This window comes from Ascaphus truei, chromosome 7 (assembly GCF_040206685.1).
Source record: "Ascaphus truei isolate aAscTru1 chromosome 7, aAscTru1.hap1, whole genome shotgun sequence".
NCBI classification, from domain to species: domain Eukaryota; kingdom Metazoa; phylum Chordata; class Amphibia; order Anura; family Ascaphidae; genus Ascaphus; species Ascaphus truei.
Window position 1 is genome coordinate 25858010 of NC_134489.1, and position 19997 is coordinate 25878006.

Here is a 19997-nt window from a genome sequence, read left to right on the forward strand (position 1 = left end):
CGGGCGGCGCTCAGGCGGGGGCCCATTTCTGGTTATCGCTTCTCGGCCTTTTGGCTAAGATCAAGTGTAGTATCTGTTCTTATCAGTTTAATATCTGATACGTCCCCTATCTGGGGACCATATATTAAATGGATTTTTAGAACAGGGAGATGGAAGAAGAGCTTGCTCTGTCCACTCCACGCATTGACCTGGTATTGCAGTACCTCCAGGACCGGTGCACTTCCCTTTGGGGATATTTGGCTTGTATCAAAAAATAGAAACAAATGACTGTCTGACAGAAAAAAAACAAACATGCATTTTTGGCTCTTTCTTTTGCAAAGAAAGAAGAAGATGAAATGACGACAAAATAAAGCCTCCTTCTTTTTGCTGTGTCTTGTTTGCTCTTTTGCGTGGCTTCTTACTTTCTTTTCTTTTCAGCTCCTCCTCGCATGGAGCAGGAGTGCCGCCTGCTGCCTAGCCTAATTCAGTCCGAACGAGCAGATGCCTAAGAAACTCCTGTTGAAGCTGTATCCAAATAGCCTGCATAGCAAACACTGCAGCAGCAAGCAGCAAGCAGCAAGCAGCAAATGCCTTGACTTGCTGGCTTCTTGTCACAATGGCTGGCTGGCTGAAATGACCTGAACTGAAAAGCCCAGCCACTGGCTGCTTGCATGCTTGCTGCCTGAGTTTCATGGCAGCCCGGACGAGTCGGCTAGCAGAGAAAAAGTGGGCGGTTCCTATGCAAATAAGCAGACGAAGCCTGGTGCCGGAAAAAGAACTGGAAGCATGTGCCTTTTTGGCTGTTTGCTGGCCATGCGGGCCCCCCAGCAGTGTGTGCGGCTGCTTTTCTTTACTCCATAGAAAGTCTTTGGCTTTTGCATCCGTCGTCGTCGTCGCCGCCGCTGCTGCATAGACTCCCCGGGGCTGTGTCGGGAGGAGCGGAGGGACTGGAGGCAGGCCTGCTGGGGGAGGAGGCGAGCGGGCAGCCAGCGGCTCCCTCTGCCCTTCTCCCTAAAGCGTAGCGCCCCTGGCCGTCGGGCGGCGCTCAGGCGGGGGCCCATTTCTGGTTATCGCTTCTCGGCCTTTTGGCTAAGATCAAGTGTAGTATCTGTTCTTATCAGTTTAATATCTGATACGTCCCCTATCTGGGGACCATATATTAAATGGATTTTTAGAACAGGGAGATGGAAGAAGAGCTTGCTCTGTCCACTCCACGCATTGACCTGGTATTGCAGTACCTCCAGGACCGGTGCACTTCCCTTTGGGGATATTTGGCTTGTATCAAAAAATAGAAACAAATGACTGTCTGACAGAAAAAAAACAAACATGCATTTTTGGCTCTTTCTTTTGCAAAGAAAGAAGAAGATGAAATGACGACAAAATAAAGCCTCCTTCTTTTTGCTGTGTCTTGTTTGCTCTTTTGCGTGGCTTCTTACTTTCTTTTCTTTTCAGCTCCTCCTCGCATGGAGCAGGAGTGCCGCCTGCTGCCTAGCCTAATTCAGTCCGAACGAGCAGATGCCTAAGAAACTCCTGTTGAAGCTGTATCCAAATAGCCTGCATAGCAAACACTGCAGCAGCAAGCAGCAAGCAGCAAGCAGCAAATGCCTTGACTTGCTGGCTTCTTGTCACAATGGCTGGCTGGCTGAAATGACCTGAACTGAAAAGCCCAGCCACTGGCTGCTTGCATGCTTGCTGCCTGAGTTTCATGGCAGCCCGGACGAGTCGGCTAGCAGAGAAAAAGTGGGCGGTTCCTATGCAAATAAGCAGACGAAGCCTGGTGCCGGAAAAAGAACTGGAAGCATGTGCCTTTTTGGCTGTTTGCTGGCCATGCGGGCCCCCCAGCAGTGTGTGCGGCTGCTTTTCTTTACTCCATAGAAAGTCTTTGGCTTTTGCATCCGTCGTCGTCGTCGCCGCCGCTGCTGCATAGACTCCCCGGGGCTGTGTCGGGAGGAGCGGAGGGACTGGAGGCAGGCCTGCTGGGGGAGGAGGCGAGCGGGCAGCCAGCGGCTCCCTCTGCCCTTCTCCCTAAAGCGTAGCGCCCCTGGCCGTCGGGCGGCGCTCAGGCGGGGGCCCATTTCTGGTTATCGCTTCTCGGCCTTTTGGCTAAGACCAAGTGTCTGGCTGAGAGGTGATTGCTGAGACTGTGACCCCTTGGCCCTGGATCATCGCCCCTTTGGGGGCTTAAGATCCTTGCTGCTTTTGGGGGGGCACGCCATCTCGAGCGACGAGGAGTGATCAGGAGCGGACAAGGAAGAGTGGAGGGCCGGCACCTTGGCCTTGGGGCATCGCCTTTGATGGCTTAAGCCCCTTGCTGCTATAAGGGTGCCGCACCAAAACTTGCGAGGATGGCGGCGAGATCCCATCTAAGGAATTCCATTCATATGGAGGTCGTGGTGGAGGAGAGAGAACGAATTGGAGTTCGTTACATCGTGGAGGAAATCCTATTGAAGAAGGCCGATTTGGAAGCCAGGAGCGTGATGTGCTTGCAGGACTTCCCACGTCAGGGTTTCTTTGATGTGACTTTTTACCAGGAAATGGACTGTGTCAATTGTTTTGAGAAGCTAAAGCTGCGAGCAGATGACCCTGAGATGAGAGGAATAAAGCTTTTTCCAAGCTTCTTGATGGAAGAACGCCCAGTGACGGTGCACATGTTTAACCCGTATGTGGAGAAGATGGACATTGTGATGTTCCTGAGACAGTACTGCTCCTCGGTGAAAGGAGGAGTAGAGTTGAAAAATGACTGTGGCATTTTTAACGGGAAAAGACGGTATTGGGTCCGTTTTAAACCAGACCCATCGAAACTAGGAGGACTGAGTTACCCGCCGTCGAGCTTTTCTATCGGAGGTAATCGGGGTTATTTAACCTATCCAGGCCAGCCAAAATATTGTCGGAGATGTTTGCAGTATGGCCATACGCAAGAAGAATGTGAAAAGACTGGGGTGTTTTGTCGGAACTGTGGTAAAGAAGGGCATATGGCTGCGAAATGTGAGGTCCCAAAAAGGTGTGACCTATGTGGGGAACGCGGTCATTTGGCGCGTCAGTGTTCCAAGAAAAAGACTTATGCCCAAGCGGCAGGGGACAGTGGGGCGGAAAGTGCATCTGAATTAGATAACCTTATGCTAAGGGTTGAGCAGAAAGAGGAGGAGGAAATGGAGCTACAGGAGGGAGGAAGGGTGGAGGTGGCAGAAACCCCTAGGTTGTTGCATGATGGAAAAAGGGGAACGCTGGATTCTCAGAGTGGGAATTGGGCAGAAAGAGTAGAGGTACAGGAAGAGGAGGAAGCCCTACAGGAAAAAATGAACGTGTTTGAGAAGAAAGTGGGGGATGTTAAGTTATGGGTGGCGGCTTTGGGGAAAAAGGATATGAGTAAGAAAGAGTTAATGAGGGAATTAGATGACTTCATGAAAAAAAGATCGGGTATGTCTATGGAAGATTATGTGAAACTGAGAGAGGATCAGGTGAAGCGGTTGAGTGAGGAGGAATTCAGATTGGAGGGAGAAGCAATGTTGGAGGAGGAAGCTAGGAAGAGGGAGGTGGCTGAGAGAGAAATAAGTCAAATACAGATGGATTTAGCCTTAGAAGGAAAATTTGAGGAATTTCAGAAGGAAGTAGGAGACGGGGATTTTTGGATAAGAATCATGCGGAAGGCAAAAAAAGGGATAAGTAATGAAAAGATTGGGGAACAGTTAGACAAAATTATAGCGGTAAGGAAGGGAATGTCTAGAGAGGATTATGACCGAGTAAAAGAGGAATGGCGGGTGGAGGAAGAAGAATGGGAAAACGAGAGATGTGAGAGAGAGGGGGCATCGGGAGAATTGGGGTTTAAAAAAGTTGGAGGTTTTTTTTGGGATAGATCCTTGCTGTTTGTGGCGGAAAAAAGAGTGTTAAAATGTGGAACAGAGCAGGGTGTAATGGAGGCTTTAGAAGTTGTTAGCCCAATGGAAAGCTCTCAGGAAGATCTGGGGGATAAGTTTTGCCCCCACCGGACGGAAGGGGAAGAGGGTTTTAGAGGGTTAGAAGCAATAGAAGAAGCGGTGAGAGTTTTAGAGGCGGGGAAAGGTCAAGAGGCAAAGAGTACAGTACAAGAGGAAGAGATGGAGGTTGGAGGTTCAGAAAAGAAAACCTTAAAACGTAGGCAAAAGGAGAGTATAAAGAAAGCAGAAATTGAGGCAGGTGCGGAAGCAGGCCCCAGCAAAAGGGGAAGTAAGGAACAGAAGGGTAGTGAGAGTGATAGTTCAGCCTCACAAGAAAGTCAGGGAAGTGATCAAATGCAGGGAAAAGGGAAAGTACAGAGGAAAGTAAGCAGAACAAGTGGAGAAGAAGATATAACGAAGGAAAGGGCTAAAAAGGATTGGTGGTTGGAGAAAAAGAGAAAAGAGGAAGAAAGCCAACTTGAAGTAAATAGAGGTCATCTTCAGAGACTTTTAGGAGTTTGGGATAAGACAGAACCGGGGGAAACGCTGAAAAAGGTAGAAAGATCTATAGAATCACTAGAAATGGGGTTAAGCATAGCACCAGGAACCTCAATTAGTACTCGGGAAAAAAAGAGAGAGATAAATGTATTGGAAAGTTTAGAAGGGAAATAGGATGCTAAGGGGTTATTGTATATGTCTGAAGTGTCTGAAATAGAAAGAGATATTTGTGAAATTATGAAACATAGGTATGTTCTGTATTAATATTATTGTGTATATATGCTAAATGTAAACTGTTCTTTGTTTTTTTCGAAAAAGTGAAAAAATTGTAAAACTTTATCTTTATGTTTGAATAAAAAACTTTGGAAAAAAAAAAAAAAAAAAAAAAAAATCTGTTCTTATCAGTTTAATATCTGATACGTCCCCTATCTGGGGACCATATATTAAATGGATTTTTAGAACAGGGAGATGGAAGAAGAGCTTGCTCTGTCCACTCCACGCATTGACCTGGTATTGCAGTACCTCCAGGACCGGTGCACTTCCCTTTGGGGATATTTGGCTTGTATCAAAAAATAGAAACAAATGACTGTCTGACAGAAAAAAAACAAACATGCATTTTTGGCTCTTTCTTTTGCAAAGAAAGAAGAAGATGAAATGACGACAAAATAAAGCCTCCTTCTTTTTGCTGTGTCTTGTTTGCTCTTTTGCGTGGCTTCTTACTTTCTTTTCTTTTCAGCTCCTCCTCGCATGGAGCAGGAGTGCCGCCTGCTGCCTAGCCTAATTCAGTCCGAACGAGCAGATGCCTAAGAAACTCCTGTTGAAGCTGTATCCAAATAGCCTGCATAGCAAACACTGCAGCAGCAAGCAGCAAGCAGCAAGCAGCAAGCAGCAAATGCCTTGACTTGCTGGCTTCTTGTCACAATGGCTGGCTGGCTGAAATGACCTGAACTGAAAAGCCCAGCCACTGGCTGCTTGCATGCTTGCTGCCTGAGTTTCATGGCAGCCCGGACGAGTCGGCTAGCAGAGAAAAAGTGGGCGGTTCCTATGCAAATAAGCAGACGAAGCCTGGTGCCGGAAAAAGAACTGGAAGCATGTGCCTTTTTGGCTGTTTGCTGGCCATGCGGGCCCCCCAGCAGTGTGTGCGGCTGCTTTTCTTTACTCCATAGAAAGTCTTTGGCTTTTGCATCCGTCGTCGTCGTCGCCGCCGCTGCTGCATAGACTCCCCGGGGCTGTGTCGGGAGGAGCGGAGGGACTGGAGGCAGGCCTGCTGGGGGAGGAGGCGAGCGGGCAGCCAGCGGCTCCCTCTGCCCTTCTCCCTAAAGCGTAGCGCCCCTGGCCGTCGGGCGGCGCTCAGGCGGGGGCCCATTTCTGGTTATCGCTTCTCGGCCTTTTGGCTCAGATCAAGTGTCTGGGTCAGGGGCAGGCTTGCGAGACCCGGCTTCTTGGCCTTGTGGCATCGTCCCCTAGGGGACTAAAGCCACCTGCTGCTATTAGGAAGCCGCGTTAAGCGAAGGAGGAAGAGATCATGGCGGCTGGAGCGCGCATGGAAAATACAGTTCGTATGCAGTTGGATGAAGTTGCCCGGAGGAGGTGGGGTCTCTCGCACATTGTGAAGGAGGTGTTGGAGAAAACGTTGGAGGTGGATCTCGAATCAATTTTTTGCCTTCAGGATTCCCAAAGAGCGGGGTTATACGATATTACCTTTTACCACCCTGAGGTTTGTTTGCGGCTAACAGAGAAAGCAAGAGAAGAAGCTGGAAAAGCAGCAATGCAAGGAATAAAGGTAATTCCCCTCTATATGTTGCAGGAGATTGCAGTGACTGTTCATATGTTTAACCCTCATGTAGACTCAGATGATATAAGACTGTTTCTGCAGAGATACTGCACACAAGTGAGCAAGTGTACTAAACTGAATAATCCATATGGCATATATAATGGGAAGAGACGTTTTTGGGTTAGGTTCAAAGAAGATCATAGCAACACAAGTGGGGTTCTGTATCCACCGGCCAATTTCAGCATTGGAGGGAATCGGGGTTACCTCCACTTTTTGGGTCAGCCGGAGTACTGCCGAAAATGTCAAAAATTTGGGCACACCCAAGAGAACTGTGGGTCGGAAGGCCCCTGCTGCAGGAACTGTGGGGAAGAAGGCCATAGGGCAGCACAGTGTGGGGTACCCAAGAAATGTGACCTATGCGGGGAGACGGATCATTTGTCACGAAGGTGTCCTAAACGCACGTATGCTCAGATGGTGAGGAGCCCCGCTGTAGCCCCAGTGGTGGAAGAGATGACCCCCCCTGTAGAGAGGGATACCCCTCAGGGCGGGCCCCGGGAGGAGGAACCTCCAAAAGAAGAAGAGCTGGAGATGGTTGCAGAAGGGGAAGGAGTGGAGTACCCTGAAAACCCGGAAGTAACTGGCATTGAAGAGTTGGACGCCTGGGTGGAGCTACAAGGAATTGAAGCAGGATTGAGTGACCCTGAGGTAGAAGCAATGGAGACCCAGACAAAGAGAAAGCGTAAGCTGTCCAATAAAGGAATGGAAGCGGGTCCCCAAAAAACAAAGCCCGAGGATCCTGGTAGCCCAAGTCTGGTACAGGAAGGATGGACTGTAAGCGAAAGCGAAGATTCCCTGGTGGGAACGTCCCAGAAGATAGGCTCCTTCGAGAGTATCTCTGAGTTGGGGAGCCAGAGACTGGAGATAATAGAGGACACTCTCTCAATTGCTTCGGACTTAGGCTTTATAGAAGCCCCTTTTAGCCCGGCAAACCCAGAGCCTGTAGAGGTGGTGAGGAGAGTGGCAGAGTCCTGAGGTTGTAAAAAAAAAAGGGGGGTAACGGTTTGTGATGATTCGTTTATTCTCTCTGAATGTGCGCAGCATTAGAGCAGCTGCGAGGAGGGAGGCGATTTTCGATTACCTAAGGCTGCAAGAGGCGGACATTATTTGCCTTCAGGAATGCGGTTTAGAGAACCCTTTGAAACCTAAGGACTGGAAATGGGGCCCGGCAGTTTGGTCCGGGGGTGCAGACAACAAAAATTCTGGTGTGGGGGTGGTGGCAAGAAATGCAAGGGTGTGTTTTGGGAAAGTTATTACTATAGAACCAGGTCGGTTAATTTTAGTTAATGTTAGAATGGATGATTTTTTGTTTAGGTTGCTAAATATTTATGCCCCGCCTAAGAGGAAGGAGAGGCTGGAATTGTTTGAGAAACTTAGGTTGTTTCTACCAGGGAAAGAGCCTATGGTGTTAATAGGTGACTTTAATTGTATAATTGCGAAAGGGGACCGGGTTGGGGTGGAGGGAGAAGGGGAGCTGGATTCCACAGGAAGGCTCTTGATGAAAATTATGCAGGAGTTCCGCCTTGTGGAGGGTGGGAAGGGGGGGAGGAAAAGTGAGAGAAGATTTACCTGGTTTAGTGATAAAGGGTCAGCAAAGTCCAGGATTGACCTCTGTATGCTATCAGAGGGGTTGAAAGTAAGAGGGGTAGATTATCAGAGAGTGGATTTTTCTGATCATGTGTTAGTGAAGGTAGAGTTGGAAGGGGTGAAAGAGGAGGGGTGTGTAAGGAATGTATGGAAGATGAATGTACTACTATTGGAGGATGAGTGGATAAAGAAAAGGTATGAATGGGAATATATGAGGTTGAAAAGGGGGAAAAACAGATTTGAAGAGGTTGGGGATTGGTGGGAATGGGTGAAGGGAGAGACTAAGAAGTTTTTCATTAAAAGGGGTATTGAAAAAACAAGGAAGGAAAGGGAGGGGTATGAGAAATGGCAGCTGAGACTGCATTTCTTGTATAGAATGAGGCATCTTGGGAGAAAAGTGGAGGGCGAAATAGAGGAGGCACGGGCAAAAATTAAAGAATATATGGAAAAGAAAGGGAAAGCAATAATATTTAAAGCCAAGGTAGAACATTTAGAGGCAGATGAGAAATGTACCAGTTTTTTCTTTAAAAAAGTGTTTGGGAGAAAGGAGAGAATGGCATGTGTAAAAGATCCGGATGGGGTGCAGGTAAAGGATAAAAAAGGAATGTGTGAGGTGGTGGAAGACTTTTATAAAAAACTGTATACACGGAAATGGAGGGATGAGAGCTTGGAGGAAGATGTTCTAAACATTGGACTAAAAAAATTGGATAGAACTGACCAGGAATGGCTGGGCAGAGATTTTAATGAGATAGAGTTGGAGGAAGTGGTGAAAGGAGGAAAGAAAAACAAGACGCCAGGTAGTGATGGACTCCCGTACGAATTCTATCAGGCCTTTTGGACGATATTAAAAGATGACCTTAAAGCTGTATGTATAGCAGCGTTAGAGGGAAAAGGAGGAGGATCAATGAAGGAAGGTTTGATAACCTTAATTTTTAAAAAAGGAGAGAAGGATGATTTAAAGAACTGGAGACCAATCACGTTACTCAACGTTGATTATAAAATTTCAGCGAAATTGTTAGCAAATAGATTGAGGGAGGTAGTGAGCAATATGGTGGGAGAAGAGCAGGTATGTGCCGTCCCTGGGCGGCAAATAGGGCAAAATTTGGCATTATTAAGAGATGGGTTAAGGGATAGTCTGGATAGGAAGCAAAGTGTGTTAGTGGCTGGGATAGATTTTGAAAAAGCATATGATAGACTGTCGCAGGATTTTGTGTTTAGAGTTTTGGGTAAGTTAGGGGTCCCGGTGAAATTTGTGGAAATGATAAGGAAATTATATGAAGGTGCAAATAGTAGAGTTTTAATAAATGGTTCCCCATCGGGGGTAATAGAGATACGGGCAGGGGTCAGACAGGGGTGTCCACTGTCTCCTATTATGTTCATATGCGCAATAGAGCCGCTTTTAAGGATGTTGGAAAACGACAAAGTGGTCGAAGGAATCACCGTGCCTGGAAGTGGCGGGCGGCAGTTAAAAACTTTAGGTTATATGGACGATATAACCGTGATTTGTAGGAGTGAGAGAGCTCTTAGGAGAGCGATGTGGCAAATTGGGATTTTCGCTGGGGCTTCTGCACTGAAGGTTAATTGGGACAAATCTAGGGTAAAGAGGTTTGGAGAAGCAGGTCAGGAGACTGATTTAGGGCTTCAGGAAGTTAAGGAAGACATTGAAATTTTAGGTATCTGGTTTGACACAGAGTTGGAAGGGACACAAAATTGGGTTAGGAGTGTTGAAAAAATGGAAAGAAAAATTAATTTCTGGTCGCAGAGAGTACTCACTTTTGAAGGGAAAACGTTAATTGTGAAGGCAGTATTGGCCCCAATCATTTTGTATATTGGTTTGATATTTCCCCCTACAGGGGTCTGGCAGAGGAAAGTCTCTAGGTTGTTGGCAACCTTTTTTTGGGGAGCCAAAAATGAGAGTCTTAGTCGACAAAAGATTTGTTTGCCAAGGGAGAAAGGAGGTAAAGGCTTTCTAGATGTAGAACTGTTCATTTTTATTAAATATATTTGTTTTTATTTCAAGCTAACGGAAAGTGATAGCAAAGGTGGTTGTTATGCTAGATTTTTCTTAGGCAGTCTTATGAATCGGTTTAAGGAAAGACGGCAAGATTTGAGAAGGCCGGTGTGCTTTAAGCCTCCGGGGTTCTATAGAGTGATAGGAGAATACATTGATAAATTTAAATTGAAGGAGTTATCATGGGAGCAGTGGAAGGATGAGAAGAAGGTTGTGGGAATAGTCAAAGCAAGGGAGAGTATGGCAGTAAAAGGAGACTTGAGTGGCAAACAAATGGAAAAAGCGTGGAAGAACGTTAGTGATAGGAGCCTGGGAAACAGGCAGAAAGATATAGCATGGATGGCTGTATGGGGAGTTTTGCCGGTAAGGGAACTCCAGAAAAAGAGAGGACTTGCAAAAACGGAAGTCTGTCCTAGGGAGGGATGTGGTGGAATAGAAGGGGTGATCCACCTTTTGTGGAATTGTGAGTATGCTAGGAAAGTGTGGAGGAAGATGGGTCCTCTGTTTAAATTGATAGCGCAGGTACAATTGTTGAGTTTTGAAAGAATGATGTATGGGTTGGGAATGATGGAGAGGGAGAAAGAGAGCGTATGTTGGAGAATGATAAATTGTGTGAAAGAAGCGTTGTGGCAGGTGAGGAATGTGTTGTTAATTCAAAAAGAAGAAATAGAGGTGGATAGCTGTGTGAGATTGATTATGAGTAAAATGTATTTATATTATTTGTGTGATAAGGGAAAAAGTGAGGAGAAGGAAAGAAGTTGGCGTCAAAAGGAATGGAAAAAGGTAGTCCTGTTCAGAAGGACAGGAATTGGGTAAAATGATGAAAGAGGGAACCTTGTCCTTTTTTTGACGGTGTTAATGGTTTTAAGTTAAGTAAATGCGTGTAATGTTTAATGAATTATGTGTGACTTTTGGGATAGGGGAATGGGTGGGTGTGTAGGGGGAGGATGGATGAGTAATGTGTATGGATTGGTTAACATATGACGACGGGTTTTACAAAAAGGGAAATGATGGTACCCCGTAAAAGGGGGAAATAGAGAAGTTAGGTAAGCACGAGGAGTGCGTTTTTTTGGGTCCCTTTTTGTGGAGTATTCGGAGTGAAGAGGCGGGCCGGTGCTCCTCTCCTTGGTTGAGGCCAGGGAGGAAAACAGATAAGATTGAATGGATGGTTGAATGAAGGTGGTTAGGGGAAGGGGCGAAAGAGAAGAAAAGCGGAAGTGTAAGTGAGGCATGTTAAGTGAATAAAGGGATGGAGTGAAAGTTATGCTTTAAAGTGTTATTGTAGTTTGTGTTATGTGATGGGTTTTTGTAATGTAAGGGTGGTTTTTTGTTTTTCGAAAAGTTAACATTGTAAAATTTTCTTATGTGTTGAAATAAAAACCTTTAAAACAAAAAAAAAATCTGTTCTTATCAGTTTAATATCTGATACGTCCCCTATCTGGGGACCATATATTAAATGGATTTTTAGAACAGGGAGATGGAAGAAGAGCTTGCTCTGTCCACTCCACGCATTGACCTGGTATTGCAGTACCTCCAGGACCGGTGCACTTCCCTTTGGGGATATTTGGCTTGTATCAAAAAATAGAAACAAATGACTGTCTGACAGAAAAAAAACAAACATGCATTTTTGGCTCTTTCTTTTGCAAAGAAAGAAGAAGATGAAATGACGACAAAATAAAGCCTCCTTCTTTTTGCTGTGTCTTGTTTGCTCTTTTGCGTGGCTTCTTACTTTCTTTTCTTTTCAGCTCCTCCTCGCATGGAGCAGGAGTGCCGCCTGCTGCCTAGCCTAATTCAGTCCGAACGAGCAGATGCCTAAGAAACTCCTGTTGAAGCTGTATCCAAATAGCCTGCATAGCAAACACTGCAGCAGCAAGCAGCAAGCAGCAAGCAGCAAATGCCTTGACTTGCTGGCTTCTTGTCACAATGGCTGGCTGGCTGAAATGACCTGAACTGAAAAGCCCAGCCACTGGCTGCTTGCATGCTTGCTGCCTGAGTTTCATGGCAGCCCGGACGAGTCGGCTAGCAGAGAAAAAGTGGGCGGTTCCTATGCAAATAAGCAGACGAAGCCTGGTGCCGGAAAAAGAACTGGAAGCATGTGCCTTTTTGGCTGTTTGCTGGCCATGCGGGCCCCCCAGCAGTGTGTGCGGCTGCTTTTCTTTACTCCATAGAAAGTCTTTGGCTTTTGCATCCGTCGTCGTCGTCGCCGCCGCTGCTGCATAGACTCCCCGGGGCTGTGTCGGGAGGAGCGGAGGGACTGGAGGCAGGCCTGCTGGGGGAGGAGGCGAGCGGGCAGCCAGCGGCTCCCTCTGCCCTTCTCCCTAAAGCGTAGCGCCCCTGGCCGTCGGGCGGCGCTCAGGCGGGGGCCCATTTCTGGTTATCGCTTCTCGGCCTTTTGGCTAAGATCAAGTGTAGTATCTGTTCTTATCAGTTTAATATCTGATACGTCCCCTATCTGGGGACCATATATTAAATGGATTTTTAGAACAGGGAGATGGAAGAAGAGCTTGCTCTGTCCACTCCACGCATTGACCTGGTATTGCAGTACCTCCAGGACCGGTGCACTTCCCTTTGGGGATATTTGGCTTGTATCAAAAAATAGAAACAAATGACTGTCTGACAGAAAAAAAACAAACATGCATTTTTGGCTCTTTCTTTTGCAAAGAAAGAAGAAGATGAAATGACGACAAAATAAAGCCTCCTTCTTTTTGCTGTGTCTTGTTTGCTCTTTTGCGTGGCTTCTTACTTTCTTTTCTTTTCAGCTCCTCCTCGCATGGAGCAGGAGTGCCGCCTGCTGCCTAGCCTAATTCAGTCCGAACGAGCAGATGCCTAAGAAACTCCTGTTGAAGCTGTATCCAAATAGCCTGCATAGCAAACACTGCAGCAGCAAGCAGCAAGCAGCAAGCAGCAAATGCCTTGACTTGCTGGCTTCTTGTCACAATGGCTGGCTGGCTGAAATGACCTGAACTGAAAAGCCCAGCCACTGGCTGCTTGCATGCTTGCTGCCTGAGTTTCATGGCAGCCCGGACGAGTCGGCTAGCAGAGAAAAAGTGGGCGGTTCCTATGCAAATAAGCAGACGAAGCCTGGTGCCGGAAAAAGAACTGGAAGCATGTGCCTTTTTGGCTGTTTGCTGGCCATGCGGGCCCCCCAGCAGTGTGTGCGGCTGCTTTTCTTTACTCCATAGAAAGTCTTTGGCTTTTGCATCCGTCGTCGTCGTCGCCGCCGCTGCTGCATAGACTCCCCGGGGCTGTGTCGGGAGGAGCGGAGGGACTGGAGGCAGGCCTGCTGGGGGAGGAGGCGAGCGGGCAGCCAGCGGCTCCCTCTGCCCTTCTCCCTAAAGCGTAGCGCCCCTGGCCGTCGGGCGGCGCTCAGGCGGGGGCCCATTTCTGGTTATCGCTTCTCGGCCTTTTGGCTCAGATCATTGTGTCTGAGTCAGGGGCTTAGCTGGGACTGTGCCCCCTTGGCCCTGTGGCATCGGCTCCTTCGGGAGTCTTAAGCCACTTGCTGCTTTTGGGGGGGCACGCTATCCTGAGCGTTCTCGGAGGGCGATCTAAGGCGAGATGGCGACATGGACGCATCTGAAGAATACGATCCGGTTCGTGGTAGAGGAGGCGGAGAGAGGACGGGTCGAGCTGCGTTTTATCGTGGAAGATGTTATCCAGAAGATTGGGATGGATGCAGAGAGCATATACTGCCTGCAGGATTTTCCCCGGCAAGGAATTTTCGACGTGACCTTCCATCAGGAAGGAATTGCACTTTGTTGCTTTGAGAAGGTGAAGGAGATGTTGGATGACCAGAGCATGCGAGGCATAAAGATGATTCCGTGTTTCAGAATGGATGAGAGGCCGATTACCATACACATGTACAATCCGTATGTGTGTAAAGAGGACTTGGTGATGTTTCTGAAGAGATATTGTTCATCTGTAAGAGGCGGTGAGGAATTGCACAATACTTATGGGATATATAATGGGAAAAGAAGGTTTTGGGCCCGGTTTAAACCTGACCCATCAGGTGCAGGTGGAGTACTTAACCCCCCGTCGAGTTTTAGTATTGGGGGAAACCGGGGATTTTTGTTTTTCCCAGGGCAACCCCTGTACTGCAGGAACTGTTTGGAATATGGACACGTACGCGAGAACTGTAAAAAAACAGGACAGTGTTGCCGCAATTGCGGAAAGGAAGGACATTTTTCAGCCAATTGTGATGTACCCAAAAGATGTGATTTATGTGGGGAGCGAGGTCACATTGCAAGACAATGCACGAAGAAAAGAACTTATGCCCAGACGACAAAAGGAAGTGAGGAGGAAAGTGATACAGACTTGGATGGACTTATTCTAAGGGATGAGCAGATAGGGGAGGGGGAGATGGATCTGCGGGAGGGAGGAAGGGCAGAAGGAGTGGGAACCCCTAAGACTGGACAAGATGGTAAAGGGGAAGCTTGGAGCACTCAGAGTGGGAAGTGGGCGGAAAGGGTGGAGGAACAAGAGGAGAAGGAGGCACTTAATGAAAAAGTTAAGGTGTTTCAGGAGAAGGTGGGGGATGTAAAGTTGTGGATGAAAGTGATACATAAAAAGGATATGAGTGATAAGGAGGTAATAGAAGAATTAGATGACCTTATGAAACGTAGAGCGGTGATGACTGTAGAAGAGTATATAAAGTTGAGAGAAGATCAGATAAAGGCTTTGAGAGAGAAGGGATTTAGACTGGAGGGGGAAGCAATGCTGGCGGAGGAAGCTAGGAAGAAGGAAGAGGCTGAGGAAGGGGGAGATGTAGAGCCCTTAGAACAAACAGGAGAAACTTCAGAAAGTAGTGATAGTATTATTGGGGTAGAGGAGGAAATTTGTGAAATGGAATGTTCTGCTGTGGAAAGAAGAGCACAAAAGAGAAAGGAGAAAAATGAGAGAGAGGAGGATAGGGAAGTACAAGGCAACAAAGGCAGTAGTAAGATACAGAGGAAAGTAAGCGGGGCGAGTAGTAGTGAAGACGGAGCGAGAGTTCAGACAAAGCAGGATAGAAAGATGGAGATAGGAGGAAGAGATAGAGAGGAAGGGAAAAAAAGAGAAGGGATAATTTTGAGAGGATTGAGTGAAAGTGATAGTGAAGCTACAGGGGGAACCCCCCCTAAAAAAAGAGAGGAAACAACAGATAGTAGCAGTGGGGAAAAAATGATAGAGGAGAGGAAGGGAGAAGGAGGAGCAGAGGTACCAAAAACAATAGCAGAGAGAATAGAAGAGGAGTATGAGGAGCTTCACCAGAAAACTGGAGATGGAGCTTTTTGGAAATTATGGTATGGGGGAGACGAAAAAAAAGAGAAAATATTAGAAGGATTACAAGGACTTATAAAACTGACAGAGAGTAATCCGAGGAGGTATAAAGAGATAATAACGGGATATAAAAAGCAGGTGGGAATAGAAGAGGTAGGTAGTAGAGGAGGAGTAGGAAAGTAATGAGGGTAGAAGGATATATTTTTTAGAATTAAGTGAAGAAGGAAAAATTGCTTTGTGAAAAAATGACTTTTACTTTATTGTAAAACTGTTAAATGGTAAATAAAACTATTTAAAACAAAAAAAATCTGTTCTTATCAGTTTAATATCTGATACGTCCCCTATCTGGGGACCATATATTAAATGGATTTTTAGAACAGGGAGATGGAAGAAGAGCTTGCTCTGTCCACTCCACGCATTGACCTGGTATTGCAGTACCTCCAGGACCGGTGCACTTCCCTTTGGGGATATTTGGCTTGTATCAAAAAATAGAAACAAATGACTGTCTGACAGAAAAAAAACAAACATGCATTTTTGGCTCTTTCTTTTGCAAAGAAAGAAGAAGATGAAATGACGACAAAATAAAGCCTCCTTCTTTTTGCTGTGTCTTGTTTGCTCTTTTGCGTGGCTTCTTACTTTCTTTTCTTTTCAGCTCCTCCTCGCATGGAGCAGGAGTGCCGCCTGCTGCCTAGCCTAATTCAGTCCGAACGAGCAGATGCCTAAGAAACTCCTGTTGAAGCTGTATCCAAATAGCCTGCATAGCAAACACTGCAGCAGCAAGCAGCAAGCAGCAAGCAGCAAATGCCTTGACTTGCTGGCTTCTTGTCACAATGGCTGGCTGGCTGAAATGACCTGAACTGAAAAGCCCAGCCACTGGCTGCTTGCATGCTTGCTGCCTGAGTTTCATGGCAGCCCGGACGAGTCGGCTAGCAGAGAAAAAGTGGGCGGTTCCTATGCAAATAAGCAGACGAAGCCTGGTGCCGGAAAAAGAACTGGAAGCATGTGCCTTTTTGGCTGTTTGCTGGCCATGCGGGCCCCCCAGCAGTGTGTGCGGCTGCTTTTCTTTACTCCATAGAAAGTCTTTGGCTTTTGCATCCGTCGTCGTCGTCGCCGCCGCTGCTGCATAGACTCCCCGGGGCTGTGTCGGGAGGAGCGGAGGGACTGGAGGCAGGCCTGCTGGGGGAGGAGGCGAGCGGGCAGCCAGCGGCTCCCTCTGCCCTTCTCCCTAAAGCGTAGCGCCCCTGGCCGTCGGGCGGCGCTCAGGCGGGGGCCCATTTCTGGTTATCGCTTCTCGGCCTTTTGGCTAAGATCAAGTGTAGTATCTGTTCTTATCAGTTTAATATCTGATACGTCCCCTATCTGGCGACCATATATTAAATGGATTTTTAGAACAGGGAGATGGAAGAAGAGCTTGCTCTGTCCACTCCACGCATTGACCTGGTATTGCAGTACCTCCAGGACCGGTGCACTTCCCTTTGGGGATATTTGGCTTGTATCAAAAAATAGAAACAAATGACTGTCTGACAGAAAAAAAACAAACATGCATTTTTGGCTCTTTCTTTTGCAAAGAAAGAAGAAGATGAAATGACGACAAAATAAAGCCTCCTTCTTTTTGCTGTGTCTTGTTTGCTCTTTTGCGTGGCTTCTTACTTTCTTTTCTTTTCAGCTCCTCCTCGCATGGAGCAGGAGTGCCGCCTGCTGCCTAGCCTAATTCAGTCCGAACGAGCAGATGCCTAAGAAACTCCTGTTGAAGCTGTATCCAAATAGCCTGCATAGCAAACACTGCAGCAGCAAGCAGCAAGCAGCAAGCAGCAAATGCCTTGACTTGCTGGCTTCTTGTCACAATGGCTGGCTGGCTGAAATGACCTGAACTGAAAAGCCCAGCCACTGGCTGCTTGCATGCTTGCTGCCTGAGTTTCATGGCAGCCCGGACGAGTCGGCTAGCAGAGAAAAAGTGGGCGGTTCCTATGCAAATAAGCAGACGAAGCCTGGTGCCGGAAAAAGAACTGGAAGCATGTGCCTTTTTGGCTGTTTGCTGGCCATGCGGGCCCCCCAGCAGTGTGTGCGGCTGCTTTTCTTTACTCCATAGAAAGTCTTTGGCTTTTGCATCCGTCGTCGTCGTCGCCGCCGCTGCTGCATAGACTCCCCGGGGCTGTGTCGGGAGGAGCGGAGGGACTGGAGGCAGGCCTGCTGGGGGAGGAGGCGAGCGGGCAGCCAGCGGCTCCCTCTGCCCTTCTCCCTAAAGCGTAGCGCCCCTGGCCGTCGGGCGGCGCTCAGGCGGGGGCCCATTTCTGGTTATCGCTTCTCGGCCTTTTGGCTCAGATCAAGTGTCTGGGTCAGGAGGTCCAACGGGAAGGCGACGGTCCGGCACCTCGGCCTTGCAGCATCGCTCGAAAGAGCTAAAGCTGCATGCTGCTATAGGGGTGCCGCACCAGAGCTGACCAAAGAAGGACGATGGCAGCATGGATGGCTGTAAAGAATACGATCCGGCTCCTAGTCGAGGAGGCCGTGCGAGACCGAGTTCGCCTGAAGTACATCGTGGAGATGGTGGTGACGGATTTATGGAAGATGGACATCAGAGACGTGTACTGCCTGCAGGATTTCCCGAACCAAGGGATCTTTGATGTGACGTTCAGATCAGAAGCCGATTGCTGGAACGCTTATGAAAGGAGCAGAGAGAAGGAAAAACATTCAGCAATGGTGGGGATCAAAGTGATTCCTTGTTTTACGCTGGGAGAGAGGCCAGTCACGGTCCATATGTTCAACCCCTTTGTGCAGAAGGAGGACATCGCGGATTTTCTGAAGAGATACTGCACGACGGTTAAAGGGGGTGAGGAAGTGAAGAATTTCTACGGAACTTTTAATGGCAAAAGACGTTTCCTGGTTCATTTTAAAGAGGATCCGGGACGTATAGGGGGAGTGATGCACCCCCCAGCCAGTTTCAGCATTGGTGGCAACAGGGGTTTTTTGAACTATCCTGGACAACCCCTGTTTTGCAGGAAGTGCCATTTATTTGGGCATACCAAAGAAAGGTGTGAGAAGAAAGAAATGGTGTGCCGGAATTGTGGGGAGGAGGGGCATGGCGCCGCCATGTGTACGGTGCCTAAGAAATGCGATATTTGTGGTGTGAGGGGGCATTTGGCTCGGCAATGTCCGAAAAGAACTTACGCCCATATGGCAAGAGCCAGCAGAGAAGAGGAGGCTCGAGAGACTGTAAAAGACTTTGGTGAAGGAGGGGGGGCGCCGGCAAAAACATGTGAAATTGTGCAAGAGTTTGAGCTAAGCGGTGAGGGGGAGACCCAGCATAAAAAGGAAGAGGTGATTGAGGTGGGAGAAACCCCAGAGTTTATGCAAACAGACCTTCCTTCTCAAAGGCAGGGGGTACAGGGCTCAATGGAAAGGAAAGAATCAGAGAGGGTGGAGGGTGAGCAAAGTCAAAGCTTGGAAGGGAAAATTGAAGTGTATGAGGCTCTAGAAGTTGTTAGTCCAATGGAAAGCTCTCAAGAAGATTTGGGGGATAAGTTTTGTCCCCACTGGACAGAAGGGGAAGAGGGATACAGAGGTTTAGAGGCAATACAAGAAGCTGTGAGAGTTTTAGAGACGGGGAAAGGACAAGAGGTAAAGAGTACAATACAGGAGGAAGAGATGGAGGTCGGAGGTTCAGAAAAGAAAGCCTTAAAACGCAGGCAAAAGGAGAGTAAAAAGAAAGCAGAAATTGAGGCAGGTACGGAAGCAGGCCCCAGCAAAAGGGGAAGTATGGAACAGAAGGGTAGTGAGAGTGATAGTTCATCCTCACAAAAAAGTCAGGGAAGTGATCAAATGCAGGGGAAAGGGAAAGTACAGAGGAAAGTAAGCAGAACGAGTGGAGAAGAAGATACAGCTAAGGAAACAGCTGAAAGGGAAAGATTTTTTTTGGAAAAGAAGAAAGCAAGAGAGAAAGAACAGGAGATAAACAACAGAATAGAACTCCAAAGACTTTTACTAGTTTGGGATGATACAGAAGAGAAAACAAGATTAGAAATGATAGAGAGAAATATAATTTCACTTGAAGCAGGTTTAAAAATGAAACCAGGGACCTCTTTGAGTACTCGGAAAAGAAGAGATGTATAGAAATGTTTAAAATTGAATGGTTTAGAACATAAAATGATAGAGTTTACGTTTGATATGTTTTCTATTTTAGAAGAGATATATATATTCCAAAATATTATATATGTTTTGAAAAGTTTTGAATGTTGTAAAATAAATTATGCACAAATAAACAACTTTAAAACAAAAAAATCTGTTCTTATCAGTTTAATATCTGATACGTCCCCTATCTGGGGACCATATATTAAATGGATTTTTAGAACAGGGAGATGGAAGAAGAGCTTGCTCTGTCCACTCCACGCATTGACCTGGTATTGCAGTACCTCCAGGACCGGTGCACTTCCCTTTGGGGATATTTGGCTTGTATCAAAAAATAGAAACAAATGACTGTCTGACAGAAAAAAAACAAACATGCATTTTTGGCTCTTTCTTTTGCAAAGAAAGAAGAAGATGAAATGACGACAAAATAAAGCCTCCTTCTTTTTGCTGTGTCTTGTTTGCTCTTTTGCGTGGCTTCTTACTTTCTTTTCTTTTCAGCTCCTCCTCGCATGGAGCAGGAGTGCCGCCTGCTGCCTAGCCTAATTCAGTCCGAACGAGCAGATGCCTAAGAAACTCCTGTTGAAGCTGTATCCAAATAGCCTGCATAGCAAACACTGCAGCAGCAAGCAGCAAGCAGCAAGCAGCAAATGCCTTGACTTGCTGGCTTCTTGTCACAATGGCTGGCTGGCTGAAATGACCTGAACTGAAAAGCCCAGCCACTGGCTGCTTGCATGCTTGCTGCCTGAGTTTCATGGCAGCCCGGACGAGTCGGCTAGCAGAGAAAAAGTGGGCG

The 19997-nt window shown here is 47.2% G+C and overlaps 5 non-coding genes and 3 pseudogenes across 5 annotated transcripts; all 8 read left to right on the top strand.

Moving 5' to 3' along the window:
• The first annotated feature begins 34 nt into the window (after positions 1-34).
• On the top strand, positions 35-225 carry LOC142500548 (U2 spliceosomal RNA). The gene has a single exon (XR_012803095.1). It is a non-coding gene; the product is annotated as a U2 spliceosomal RNA (small nuclear RNA).
• An 823-nt stretch (positions 226-1048) lies between these two features.
• LOC142500549 (U2 spliceosomal RNA) lies at positions 1049-1239 on the top strand. The gene has a single exon (XR_012803096.1). It is a non-coding gene; the product is annotated as a U2 spliceosomal RNA (small nuclear RNA).
• Positions 1240-4747: 3508 nt separating this feature from the next.
• LOC142500232 (U2 spliceosomal RNA) lies at positions 4748-4935 on the top strand. Its single transcript, XR_012802863.1, has one exon. It is a non-coding gene; the product is annotated as a U2 spliceosomal RNA (small nuclear RNA).
• Positions 4936-11197: 6262 nt separating this feature from the next.
• LOC142500782 (U2 spliceosomal RNA) lies at positions 11198-11373 on the top strand (annotated as a pseudogene).
• An 823-nt stretch (positions 11374-12196) lies between these two features.
• LOC142500550 (U2 spliceosomal RNA) lies at positions 12197-12387 on the top strand. Its single transcript, XR_012803097.1, has one exon. It is a non-coding gene; the product is annotated as a U2 spliceosomal RNA (small nuclear RNA).
• Positions 12388-15363: 2976 nt separating this feature from the next.
• On the top strand, positions 15364-15539 carry LOC142500845 (U2 spliceosomal RNA; annotated as a pseudogene).
• An 823-nt stretch (positions 15540-16362) lies between these two features.
• On the top strand, positions 16363-16553 carry LOC142500733 (U2 spliceosomal RNA). Its single transcript, XR_012803260.1, has one exon. It is a non-coding gene; the product is annotated as a U2 spliceosomal RNA (small nuclear RNA).
• A 2784-nt stretch (positions 16554-19337) lies between these two features.
• Positions 19338-19510, top strand: LOC142500810 (U2 spliceosomal RNA; annotated as a pseudogene).
• Positions 19511-19997: the final 487 nt, after the last annotated feature.